This window comes from Telopea speciosissima, chromosome 5 (genome assembly GCF_018873765.1).
Source record: "Telopea speciosissima isolate NSW1024214 ecotype Mountain lineage chromosome 5, Tspe_v1, whole genome shotgun sequence".
Classification (NCBI taxonomy): domain Eukaryota; kingdom Viridiplantae; phylum Streptophyta; class Magnoliopsida; order Proteales; family Proteaceae; genus Telopea; species Telopea speciosissima.
The window spans coordinates 67,441,703-67,454,255 of NC_057920.1; positions in this window are offsets into that span (position 1 = coordinate 67,441,703).

The window sequence follows — 12,553 nt, forward strand, 5'->3', positions numbered from 1 at the left end:
ATTTTTTAAATAGAAAGAAAAATCATACCAAATCAGGCCCAAGTTAATCTTAGTTTGAGTGCCCAATGAGTTATATGGGCCTTGGGCTTAGTATTTTTTAGTTTTCTATGGTAATGAGCCAATTTTATAAGTCCAAATAGTAAGGAATTAGGACAGATACGGATTAAATAGGTAGTTTCTATTTTTATGTTAGCTACTTAGTGATTAATCAATAGTTTCTTGGAGTTGCTATTTTTTGTTATCTCTTTTTATGTAGTAGTTAGAAGAATTCTTTTCTAAAAGCGTTATTAATCTTTGAATTGCTCGTCAGTCAAGTCTGTCCTACACATGGAGAGTTACTAAAAAGAGATAAAAAGAGATAACTAAAAATAGGAACTCCAAAAAGCTATTGATTAATCACTAAGTAGCTAACATAAAAATAGAAACTACCTATTTAATCCATATATGTTAAATCCCTAATATTTGGACTTATAAAATTGGCTCATTACAATAGAAAACTTAAAAATACTAAGCCCATAGCCCATATAACCATTGGGCACTCAAACTAAGCCTAACTTAGGCCTGATTTGGTATGATTTTTCTTTTTACTTCAGAGGTGGTTTCTATTTTAAAAATTGTTTGGTTTGATTTTTACACCTTATTTCATTGAAATAGAAATCAAGTGGAATAAAACTTCTGAAATAGCTGAGGAGCTGTTTCAGAATTTCTATTTCATTTGATTTCACTCTTGTTCTTTAATGAGCACATGTAGGGCTGCAACAGGGTCGGGTTGGGCCGGGCTTTTTAAAACCCCAGCCCAACCCTGAGTCCCCTTAGTTGGGCCCATGCCTGGCCCGACCCTGATGAGCTCAACCTAGCCCAAGCCCACCCTGATCGGGCCGGGTTGGCCATTACCCTGACCCCGACCCTAACCCTAACCCTAACCCTAACCATGATCCTGAGTTCCTGACCACTTTCAGTATATGATTAATGATTCAACCTGCATTTTTCTTTCTTTTTGGCACTAATTTTTGAAGTTGTTAGAACAAATATAAAAGATGGAATACAAAAGTATACAGTGGAGCTCACTAATTGATTCCCAAATAATACACAATAAGGTAGGAGAAATAAAAATTTCACCTGCACTTTCTTTTTACTTCTAGTCATTTGATTCCAACACAAATGTAGCCAAAGCATCAAGACTGATTTCCCTAGTTGAGACAGTGACAATGCCATGAAAATTAGATTTCCACCTGGAGTAAGTGGTGGATGATCCTTGCTATTTATGTCTCTACAGGTGAGCAGATTTTGGGTTTATCTTCTAATCACTCCAAGAAGGTTTCAGCTTTCCAACTAATTAATATATTAAAACTATTGCAGTTCCACTAACTTTGCATTGAAGAAATCTGATCTTAGGGGCTTGGGCTTGGATCTCTATGGGCCAATTTTTTGCTAAATTCCAGAAGACAATATGGAAAGGTTTTGTTTGGTTGTCAATTAGAAGATTAGTTATGTACTAAAACTATTGCAGTTCCTCCCTTGTATAGGGATTGTCCTGGTTCTGTTTAGCTGCCTTATAAATTATGGTAAGACTAGCCAAATATCTCTTCATTCTTTTCCTTGTTCACTAATTCTCTGATTTGCCAAAAAATTTTAAAAAAAATGAACAGCATAACTGTATGGACAGAACTGTAGTAGTGAGTAATTAGAAGATTCAATTGAGACTTTTTGCCTTCTAAAAAAAATAATCCTATGGTAGCTAATGTTTTTGTCAAGAACAGAATAAATACTTTTCTATAGCATCCCAAGAACTTAACCCACTATTTACAATTATGAGGAGAACAATCAGAACATAAGAAACTAACAAGTTCCTTCATACAATTTCACCTGTTCACCATATACTACACAGTACACAGTCAAAAACATCTAGAAATCTACCCAAAAAAAAACTAACAAGTTCCTTCATACAACTTCACTTGTTCAACCATATACTACACACTCAACAGCAGCATAGAAAGCATCCATATCTACATTAAGCCAAATTTTTGAGAGATCATGTGCGGCTTCCAACTCAAAAATTCTTTCATCAGCAACCTGAAAAATTAGCTAGATAAAACAAGAGATAATTCCATTCAAAGGCACATGTACACCCTAAGAAATTTGAAGGAGGGTTAATGATTGCAACAGTGTTCAAGAGCTATTTTGAATGGATACCAAATTGATTACATTGCAAAGAAAGGATAAAGGACATAAGTAATAAAATATAGTACAGTTGAACCTTCATAGTGTACCTGATTCTTGAGGCTAACTAATATGAGACAAAGCCAACTAATATCAAACTTCTCCACAGTTAATGAACAATGCAGCAAGCTACTCTTCAGTGATGTAGTTTTAAGTCTTAACAGATGAAAAAAGTTCCACCAACGTAATAAAATGCAACCAGTCCATACCAAGACAGGATAACTAGAAGAGTGACCGTTAAACTTAAGGTCATATGTCCATCCTGGGGAACCTAAAGATGGTGATTAAAAAACCACCAAAATCGCACTCTAGATGAAATCACAGTACAAACAGTGCAATAACCTTTAACATTTGAAGGAAAGGTTAAAGGGCAAAGAGAGAGAGACTCACAGGCCGAACCGACCAAGAGAAGAAGAAGGGGGCAGCAGGACAGGGGCTAGGACCGCTAGGTAGAGTTTTCTGGCCGAACCAAGAGAGACTCCTGCTGCTGCATCTCTTTCGACCGAGTTTTCAGCTGTCAATCGGGATTTGGGAAGATAACGGAGAAGAGGAAGGAAGCAGTGGGTAGTACGCCAATAGTCTCAGTCACCGGAAGCCGCTGAACTTGTCCGGGAACGGAGCCCGGGAACGGAGACGGGGAAGAGGAAGGGGCTAGCCGGCAAGGGTTCCAACTTGTGAGCTGTGTTACATTTGTATTTTCATTTTGTTTTGATTTATTTCTTTATTTTTTTAAGGGTTTTTGACAAATGCCCCCTGAAAATGCCCATTTGTTCAAATGCCCCCTTACAATTTTTCTAATTGCAAACTCCCCCTATTTTCAAAACAGTGTAACACTTTAGTCCAGTTTATTAATTGGGGATGTTAGACGTTAGATTCAAGGATATCTAATGATCAAAATGCCCTTATGATGAACATCCACCAAAATTAAAGAATAAAATGATCAAATTGCCCTCAACCTTTCCTTTCTCTGTAGGATATATATGCTTGATAAGAATATTAAGAATAAATGAAGCATAGAAGAAGCACAAAAATGTTGATCTTGTTCTACTAGTGTTGCGTCAGGAAATCGTTCGATGGTCCTTCGAGTACCATAACTTGCAAAAGACCCTAAGTGACAAAGGAGAACCAGTGTGGTTCCGGCCTAGGACTCTCCGATGCCTAAGTTAGATCTCTCTGAGCAAACAGATGAGTGAATAGAAATCAAGATGCCTGACGGTGTAACATACCTTCATTTTTATAATAGAGTATGGCGGTGCAAAGAGTCCTCGTTGATGGCGAATAATCCCCGTAGCAGATAAAGTCATGGAGTGTCAAGGGTCTTCCATGGTTGGTTGCTTCTCTACAAGGAGGTAGTGTCCAGACAGGAATGTTGCTTCCAATAGATAAATGTAAATTGTTTGTGTCCGTCTTGGATTGTGTGATTGATGGAGGATGGTATAGGTCTTGTTTATGACGGTGGTATAGAGTCCAGGTGACGGTGTACCTCTTGTTGGGGACGATGGTAGTATCCTGGTCCAAATCCCTGGAGGGTGGTTATTTGGTCCGGGCTCATAGCGGGTCGTGTGGGGCGAACCCGCGGTTGGTCTGCCGTTGGCTCGGTTTTGGTCCACCTCCTTGGACCGGGGGCACGTGGCAACCACTGATTGGTGGGTGTGAATTTGGGTTCATCATTTACCCTCCACTCTCTTGGGCCAGGTTGTCCAAGAGGGTAAGTTTTGTCTTTTTATCCTCTCAGGGAGTTTGTTGTAGATTCTTCCTATTGGAGGATGTGTCTACAAATGTCTTGGTGTAGGGAGAGGTTGTGGGTTCAAACCTCTCCTCTCACTTCTTTTTGCCTTCCTTTTTATTTTTGTGAATCTCTTTTTCTTCTCCATTCCCTTTTTAACTTTTTCATTTCTCACTTTGGCTTTTTCACTATTGCTTTTTGCTTTTTCACTTCTCCTTCTTGAGGTCTTCTTCCCTCCTTGCATTGGATAGTTACTTTTTGGTGCCCCCCAAGTGTTTGATTTTGGGTCACATGGAACAGTAAGGCTTGGGGGCTTGCTTGGCTTGGCTTGGCTTAGCTTAGTGATGAACACATTTATGTGTGAAATCTTAGGGCATAAAGCATATATTTTACCACATTGGACAGAGTTACTCGGTGCTTTCTTGTGCTTTTCAGGTTTGAGGTGAATTCTTGTGAAAATGAAGGAGATGATGCTAAGGAGATATTTTTAAGCTTTTTAGAAGTGTAAATGGATGCATAGCCCATCGAGTCAGCTTCGCAATGGTTCAAACGGCACTTAATTCCGAGTTGAAGCGAAGAAGTTATGGCTGTTTAATAGCACGCGTGAAAATGGTCTGTAGGGGTTTATTTATAATTATTGACAGTCGGATGGGGACAAAGTGAAGCAGAAGTTCGGATTTTAGGAGCCTTAATGCAATTATCAAAAGTTACTTTACTGTACCCGAAAGATTCCATTTGGAAGGCTCTGGACAGTCCAACTTCAACTTGAGATATCTTGGGCTCCCCAACTCCGAATTGGATGAAATTTGGGTCTATTTTGTGTGATTTTTCGCAAGGAACACAATGGTGAGACCTATATAAGCACTCCATGCTCCACGTTTTCTGAAGGACAGAATAGGTATTTTATTTATTCTTGAAGGAATCCTAGTCATCACCCTTACTCTCTCTCTCCTTCAACTTCTCAAGGGCACTTCTGGAACTCTACTTGGGATAGATTTATTTTGAAAGATATTTTCTCATCTATGGAAAGTTGAAAAATCAAAGATGCTTTGATTTTATTGCTTGGAGAAGATATCTACAAAGAAAATGAAGCACAAGTTAGAATTAGAAATTTACTTTTCTAAAAATAGAAGATCTATGTAAATAATCTTCTCTTCTTCTTCTTTCTATTTTTTTCTTTTTTTCTTAGGATTCAAGGCATTGTAAAAGAGGAAGAAGAAGAGAATATTCTCTTTTCTTAGGGAATATTTCTCCTACACTTCCCTCTTCTCTCTTCTCCTCTCTTCCCCTATAAATACCCCTTGCCCTTTGGGTTGTAAGAAATGAGTAGTTTTTTAGTTCAGTTTTTAGTTAGTTTCTAGTTCAATTTTAATTCAATTTGTTAGTGTAATTTTTATTTCATTCACTTAGTGAAATTTTCTCTTCTTTTCCTATTTTTGGCTTAAGTTCTTAGTTTTGATTTCAAGTTCTTAGTTTTGATTTCATAAGTCTAGTTTAATGGTTGTAATAGTTTTAGTTTAAAACTTCATAGTCTAAGTTCCTATGTTGATGACAAGACATGGAGATTTAGAAGAGGAAGCCATGGTGAGTTTATTCAAGTATTCAAGCACATCAAGGTATCTCATTCTCTAAACCCTTAATCTCATTCTCCCTTTCCTCTATCTCTCTCTATCCTCTTCTTCTTCTCCCGCTATTTCTTTTATTTTTTTATATGGTTGTAGTATGTGGATGCACTTTTATTCCCTTATTTCTTTTTATGTGATTATGAAGTGTGGTTGTGTTTTTGTTATTCCTTTCAATTCGCTTTAGTTTGATAGGTTAGATGTTCATGTGTTAGGACGTCAATTTAATCCCTTAATTTTGTTAGATGCTTATGAGTTAGGCTGCATTAATTTTCATTAATTTAATTAGTTTAATTTAACACTTTAATTTGGTTCACTTTGCATTACTTTTAAGTTAGTTAAATAGAGTGGCACATATCTCCTCGTGTTCGACCCGTAGCTACGATTGACCCGTACGCTTGCGGTATTATTTTAACTCAAACAAGTTTTTGGCGCCGCTGCCGGGGAGATTATTGACCACTTTATTTTTTTGATTTTTAAGTTATTCGAAGTGCTTTAGTTTCTTCTCTTTCTCCTCTTTCTTTTAAAAAAAAAAAAAAGTTTTTGAAAACCTCTTCTTGTTACTCTTCTGTTTCAAATAGTGTGCGCCCAATCTAAAGTCCTTCATATGCCCAAACCCAGCCAATCTTGGTGCCCCTTGATTCGTTGGGTGGTTTGGATTGGCATGTGACTTATCTTTGGAGGTGACCACTCTTGATAACAGGAAAGCAACATAGTGAGAGTTTTGAAAACATAAACGTATAGTAGTCCTCCACCCTACATCAGAATCCATTTGGAGTCGCCCGTAGGTGGCTCGTGAAGACTATACGGGTTCCCTTGCTGTCAACCTATATGGCAACCTTACAGTTTTGGAACCATTGTTTCGATTTCTGAGGGATAGATGCATTATCTACCTTGGGCTCCCTCTTGTTTTTAGTATTTTTTTTTCTAGTCTTTTATTTTTCTTTAAACTTTTTTTTTTTATGGAAGACCTCAATTTGGGATAGGTGGTTAATTTAGCATAATGGGAGATACACTTCCATATAAGACTTTGGGGAAAAGATGGACCTATGCTAAGGCAACCATGATTTTGGAGGAAATGTTTAAACAGGTTAGGGAAGCCAAAAGTAGTGAGATAGAGAACAATTTTGCACCACCCCAATACAATTTTGCTCCCCAACCCAACTATGGGCTTTGGGGAAATTTTGATTGGTCACTTCCCCAGACAATCCATGTTATGGAAAGATGCCCTAATCTTTATGGGGGTAGCTATGGTGATGAGAATGTGAGTCCTCAATTTCAATACAATTCTTTGGCACTTACAATCAGGGGTGGAGTGATCATCCCAATTTTTTGTGGGATCAATGGAATAAACAAGCTGGACCACCCAATTTCCAATATCATGGTCAGTTTGGTCCTCCAATGCCCAACCCTCCATTAAATCTCAATGGGCCACCTCTCCTTAAACCATATCACCAACCCCTTGAGTTTCAAAACATGGGTGAGGAGGCCAGACTGAATGAGCTTGAGAAATACATAGACCTTCTAACAACAAGCCAAAATACCATGGAGAAGCAACTCTCTCAACTGATAACCATGGTGCAAGAGGAGGAAACGGGTACATTACCTAGTCAGCCTGAACCGCCCCATCCCCAGTTTGATGATATTGAAAGTCCACCACCCCAGTTTGAGGTTAATGAGCATCATTCCCAACAAGCTTCTTTTCATGATGATTTATTTGTTGAGATTGAGTCTCCTAAAGATGTTAGTGAAGCGAGGTTTGATGAGCTACCTGGGGAAGTCCACCTTTTGCCTGAAATTTCTGATTTTAGTGAGCCTAGTGAATTTATTGATTTAGAATCAGATTTTCATGATAACATAGAAAGCCAGGAAATTCGATCTCCCCCTCTCTCTTTGGAAAATTTAGATAATTGTCATTTTGAGGATTCCATTGTCTCACATGTTGATTTGTCCAAACCTCCTAGGTTTGACGATTTTATTGAGGAGGACAATGTTAGTCATAATGCCTTTCAAGCATATTTCCATGATCCTTATTTGGCAAACCAAGTTATGCAAAGAGCGGATAGTTGTATTGCTAGGATTGATTTGAGTAAGCCTCCAATTTTTGATGATTATTTAGATGAGGTTATTCATAATCCTTTTTATGCTTATTGTGATCCGTTTTTGATTGGTTTTTCAAAGAATGATAGGTGTTCTACATTGCAAATGGGAGAGAAGGGAAGAATTTATGGCCTAAGTTTTAATGCCTTCATTTTTCACTGTCCCATGAGGATAGATTTTTCTATTGGATATTTCTCAGTTGTGCTTAACTTCCATATTATTTCTCGCTTTACTAAAATTCATGGTCGAGTGTTTTCTGGGTCTGAAGCTATTTCTCCATTTACTGGCCATGGATTGAGATTTCTGTTGCTGCTCCTAGCACTTTTTGTAAAGCTCATGACTCTTCATGATTCTCTTTGTTGATTATATCCGGTAAGCCCCTTCATCTCCTCCCTTGTCCTTATTTTTTTCTTTTATGCATGCATTGAGGACACTGCATGAATTAAGTGTGGGGGGGATGTTGGGCTTAATTGGTGAATTTTGATTGTGACAATAGTTTGGTTTTGTGCATATGTCTCTTTGATTGCAAAGCGAGAGAAAGAGGGAATTAGGTATCCTAGCATGCGAAATAATAAAAAATCCCTTTTCAAGGACGATAATTGATTTGTATCCGGTGAGAGGGATTGAATTGAAAAATATGAGCATTATTTCATTTGATGGCTAGATTCCTCTATGTGTTTTATGGACCCTTTGATCTTTTGGCTAGTAGCTGAGACCAATTTGTTTGTGGCAAGGCAAGGCATGAAAGTGGAAGTGAATGAAAAAAAGAAAAAGAAAAAAAATAAGGAATAGAAAAGAAAGTGGAATTCCTTGGGACTAGACAGGGCACTGTGCCTCATGAAGCAGGGTGACTTGTTCGAAATTCCTTGGAAAGAAACTAAAAAAAAAAAAAAAAACTCTTGCATCAATGTCTCAATGTCTTATGGATATATGCAAAAAGCGAAGCTATCAAGTATTTGGGTGTCTGGTGTATGCTCCATCATGTCATTCAGAGAACAGTAGTGGAGTAGAAATAGAGTTTGTGGTTGAGAAAGAAAAAACTTTTGCCTTAATGCCTAAAAAAAAAAAAGTATGGTCAACAATACTCAATGCCTAAGTCTTTGGTTCCATCGATACTATGGGGGGTTTACTTGAAGGTGAGTAGTGTTCAGAAAATATAAGGAGATCCCTTGAACTTGATGCATACTTGTTACTTGAATTGATGTGGGGTGATAAAATTCAAGTGTGGGGGAACCTTTGGCTCCTTGATCTTTAGTTGAACACTTTTTGGGATTATGTACACTGTCCTACTTATGCTATGATTAAAATTTGCAGCATTCATTTACAATTGAATTTTGGGTGTATATTCACTGCAAACACCCACGAGACATAACTCGTCCACTAGGGGTAACCTAGGGGTTTAAAGGCTTGTTGCACATACTAAGTGCAACCGTGATTCCTACGAAAGTGAGTAAGGATTTTTGCATTCTAGGTTAGTTTTTCTTTTGTTTACTTGAGGACAAGTAACATTCAAGTGTGGGGGAATCTGATGAGCACATTTATGTGTGAAATCTTAGGGCATAAAGCATATATTTTACCACATTGGACAGAGTTACTCGGTGCTTTCTTGTGCTTTTCAGGTGAGGTGAATTCTTGTGAAAATGAAGGAGATGATGCTAAGGAGATGTTTTTAAGCTTTTTAGAAGTGTAAATGGATGCATAGCCCATCGAGTCAGCTTCGTAATGGTTCAAACGGCACTTAATTCCGAGTTGAAACGAAGAAGTTATGGCCGTTTTCGTAACGACGCGTGAAAATGGTCTGTAGGGGTTTATTTATAATTATTGACAGTCGGATGGGGACAAAGTGAAGCAGAAGTTCGGATTTTAGGAGCCTTAATGCAATTATCAAAAGTTACTTTACTGTACCCGAAAGATTCCATTTGGAAGGCTCTGGACAGTCCAACTTCAACTTGAGATATCTTGGGCTCCCCAACTCCGAATTGAATGAAATTTGGGTCTATTTTGTGTGATTTTTCGCAAGGAACACAATGGTGAGACCTATATAAGCACCCCATGCTCCACGTTTTCTGAAGGACAGAATAGGTATTTTATTTATTCTTGAAGGAATCCTAGTCATCACCCTTACTCTCTCTCTCTCCTTCAACTTCTCAAGGGCACTTCTGGAACTCTACTTGGGATAGATTTATTTTGAAAGATATTTTCTCATCTATGGAAAGTTGAAAAATCAAAGATGCTTTGATTTTATTGCTTGGAGAAGATATCTACAAAGAAAATGAAGCACAAGTTAGAATTAGAAATTTACTTTTCTAAAAATAGAAGGTCTATGTAAATAATCTTCTCTTCTTCTTATTTCTATTTTTTTTCTTTTTTCTTAGGATTCAAGGCATTGTAAAAGAGGAAGAAGAAGAGAATATTCTCTTTTCTTAGGGAATATTTCTCCTACACTTCCCCCTTCTCTCTTCTCCTCTCTTCCCCTATAAATACCCCTTGCCCTTTGGGTTGTAAGAAATGAGTAGTTTTTTAGTTCAGTTTTTAGTTAGTTTCTAGTTCAATTTTAATTCAATTTGTTAGTGTAATTTTTATTTCATTCACTTAGTGAAATTTTCTCTTCTTTTCCTATTTTTGGCTTAAGTTCTTAGTTTTGATTTCAAGTTCTTAGTTTTGATTTCATAAGTCTAGTTTAATGGTTGTAATAGTTTTAGTTTAAAACTTCATAGTCTAAGTTCCTATGTTGATGACAAGACATGGAGATTTAGAAGAGGAAGCCATGGTGAGTTTATTCAAGTATTCAAGCACATCAAGGTATCTCATTCTCTAAACCCTTAATCTCATTCTCCCTTTCCTCTATCTCTCTCTATCCTCTTCTTCTTCTCCCTCTATTTCTTTTATTTTTTTATATGGTTGTAGTATGTGGATGCACTTTTATTCCCTTATTTCTTTTTATGTGATTATGAAGTGTGGTTGTGTTTTTGTTATTCCTTTCAATTCGCTTTAGTTTGATAGGTTAGATGTTCATGTGTTAGGACGTCAATTTAATCCCTTAATTTTGTTAGATGCTTATGAGTTAGGATGCATTAATTTTCATTAATTTAATTAGTTTAATTTAACACTTTAATTTGGTTCACTTTGCATTACTTTTAAGTTAGTTAAATAGAGTGGCACATATCTCCTCGTGTTCGACCCGTAGCTACGATTGACCCGTACGCTTGCGGAATTATTTTAACTCAAACACTTAGCCTTTGGTCTTGGGTTTGGCGGCCCATCTTTGTGCTTGCGGTCGTGCCTTTCATGCGCGTTGCTGGTGCCTTGTGTGGGTAACGCTCGTGCACGCGATCTGCGTTGGGGGTCACCGCTTGTTTTGATCAACGCTTGAGGCGGTTCGAGCCTAGTGTCACGCATTCGGCGACGACGCCCTTCGATTGGCGGTCTTGGTCTTCCCTTCGACGATCTGCCCCTGTAATCAGCAGTTCGACGAGGCATCCAAGACCGGTAGTTCGACAATCGTTTGGTCCGTCATTGGCGCGACGATCGTCTAGTTCGGCATTCGAGGATTGGCGTCCGCGACCTGTGGTTCGGTGATCGTCCAATCCTACGACGATTGGCCCCTGCCCGTCCTTCGTTCTCGATCAGCTCCCGGTGGTTCGACGATCCTCCGGTCCATCATTCGACGATTGGCGCCCCCCGCATGTCCTTCGTTCACGATCAACGCTCGGTGGTCTGAGGCCCGTCGTTCGTCCTTCTTTCACGATCAGCGCCCGGTGGTTCACCAATCGTCCGGTCCGTCATTCGACGATTGGCGCCCCCGCCTGTCCTTCGTTCACGATTAGCGCCCATGATCGGTGATCAACGCCCGCCATCCGTCGTTCGATGATCGTCGACCTCTCGTTCAATGATCCGGGCCCACGGCTTCTACTTCGATCGATGATCAGCGCACATGACTGGTATGGACTCGTTCTCTTTTCTCTCTCTCTCTCTCTCTCTTTTTTTGACAAATTTGTTGTTGATGGCTGTAGGTTGGCAGTCTTCTTGTGTCGATTGCCTGTCCTCAGGAGGACCTCGTTTCGAGTAAGTCGCTTGCTTCATATTTATGTCTTCATTCGGCGATTCAGATCATGCCACGGTTGTGGTTGGGTCTTCTGGGGAGCCCTCGTCAGGGTCTTCTTCCCCTATTGACGCTCCCTTCGCCACCTTCCCCGACTGCTAGTGAGGAGGATGGGGTCTCTAGTGACCCTGGTCCTAGTGGGGGACCCGGCACTTCGCCTGTAGCGGACTCTATTAGTAAAGTATCTCAGATTTCCACTGTTGTTACTACCTCGAACCTAGTTTCCCTTCGTCGAGAGTTCCATATACCTTCCGAGATGAGGCTCCGTGTCCCAGGACCTACTGATCGGGCTTTCTCACACCGAGCGGGTGAGATATGTCTCTACCGCATCTTCTTCTCCTGTGGTCTTCGGTTTCCCATGGTTCGTTTTGTTGAGTTGGTGCTGGATCATTGGCGCCTCACCCCTGGGCAGGTATTGCCCAACTCTTGGAGGATCATCCTGGGCTTCTATGTATTTTTTTCTCGGATGGGGCGCGCCGCCACTGTTCCTCTATTCTCGTATTTCTATATGCTGAAGAAGGGGGAAGGCATATGTTATCACTTCTCCCGTTGCCTCCCGAAGCCGCATCTTACCGATCTTGACCTTCTCGAGGGGATCACTGACTCGGTGAAGCGTTGGAGGGATCATTTTTTCTTTGCCACAGTCCCCCAGGGTTCCCTGTGTACTACTTGGGAGGACATCAATATCAAGAGGGTGAATCGTCGCCTCAGGCTGAGTGACTTCGAGAGCGAGTCCCTCAAGCGTTGTCAGGGACATGAGCCATTCAACATTTGGGAGTTGGA